The sequence below is a fragment of the Cyprinodon variegatus genome, unplaced genomic scaffold (genome assembly GCF_000732505.1).
Source record: "Cyprinodon variegatus isolate N-32 unplaced genomic scaffold, C_variegatus-1.0 Scaffold658, whole genome shotgun sequence".
Classification (NCBI taxonomy): Eukaryota; Metazoa; Chordata; class Actinopteri; order Cyprinodontiformes; family Cyprinodontidae; genus Cyprinodon; species Cyprinodon variegatus.
This window is the reverse complement of record NW_015151111.1, coordinates 424,089-425,307: the sequence shown is the minus strand read 5'-3', so window position 1 is coordinate 425,307 and position 1,219 is coordinate 424,089. Positions and strand designations below refer to the sequence as shown.

The window sequence follows — 1,219 nt, the reverse complement described above, 5'->3', positions numbered from 1 at the left end:
GGAAGGATCCAGTCCAGGTAGACCGGGTCCTTGGAAGGATCCAGTCCAGGTAGACCGGGTCCTTGGAAGGATCCAGTCCAGGTAGACTGTGAATCCCAGAGATAATTTTGCTGAAGCTGATCAAAACGCACCTTTGTTCCAACATGGCAGCGATGGCTGGTCCCGTTAGCAGTGATCTCTACAGAGAACAGTTTGGGACGGTTTATATCATCTGCTGCTACACGTGACAGACGGATGAGTGCAAAGTCACAGAATTTAAATGTCATAAATGTTAAAACTCTGACATGGAGTCCAGGCTGGTCATATTTCCACCACTGCTGTTATATATTTAATTTTATTTCTTTAATCAGAACAGAGCACATTAATGAACAATCTTAAACTTCTGTACAGATTGTAAATGAGCCAGATTATAGCATAGTTGCTAACTTACATCTGAGGCAGGAAGACAAAACAACACAAGATCACATAAAACAGATTAGTGAAAACACACAGACACACGTTCAGACGATGACGTCACAACAATAACAATAGTGAGTGCATGACTGGGAGCTTTTAAGAATGGTGCTTTTTAAATGTGCAATAAGTGGGACATTCCCTGATGTTTGATGGGAGGCTGTTCCAGAAGTGACCCCCCCTGACTGATAGAATGGTTTGTCCAAAGGTGGATCTTGTGGGGAGGATCTCTAGGTCTCCTCTGGTCTGCCAGGTATTTCTACTTTATTAAACTTCACCTGATATAATATGGAAGATAAAACACATTCTATAATACAGGCTGTGGGAATCGAACCGGGGACCGGCTAGTTTACTTTCAGTAGTTTTTAAAGCTTTTACTGCAGTAAAAAGCTGAAGTTGATCCTCTGATTTCTATAAAAACAGGATAAATAATCATGAATATTTCTGAAGAACTGGGTCTGGTTCTGACCCGGATCACGTGGTCTCCGAACTGGGCCGGTTATCTTTAAACCCGGTCCAGTTGACCGGTTCTGAACGGTCTGGTTCCGTCAGCGCTGATCAGGGGCTAATCTGGACCCGCAGGTTCTGCTAAACCCGTTAGCTTGTTAGCCTGCCATTCTCGCGAGACTTGCCTTCAGGGCTCCACGCCGCGCTGCTGCTCACCGGCGGCCGTCACTCAGGTACCGGTTCGGCCCGAACATCCCGCTGCGGGTCACGGCTTCTCTCTTTAGAGGCAGTCGGTCCTTCAGCTCCGCTTCTTCTTCTT

General features: G+C 46.0%; 1 protein-coding gene across 3 annotated transcripts in view; it reads right to left on the bottom strand.

Moving 5' to 3' along the window:
* The window catches only part of pomt1 (protein-O-mannosyltransferase 1), an 18,902-nt gene extending 17,683 nt beyond the window's left edge, over positions 1-1,219 (bottom strand). For all 3 annotated transcript variants that reach the window (XM_015393813.1, XM_015393814.1, XM_015393815.1), the window contains exon 1: positions 1,086-1,219. The gene's annotated coding sequence lies outside the window, so the exon portion shown is untranslated. The remainder of the gene's footprint in view (positions 1-1,085) is intronic.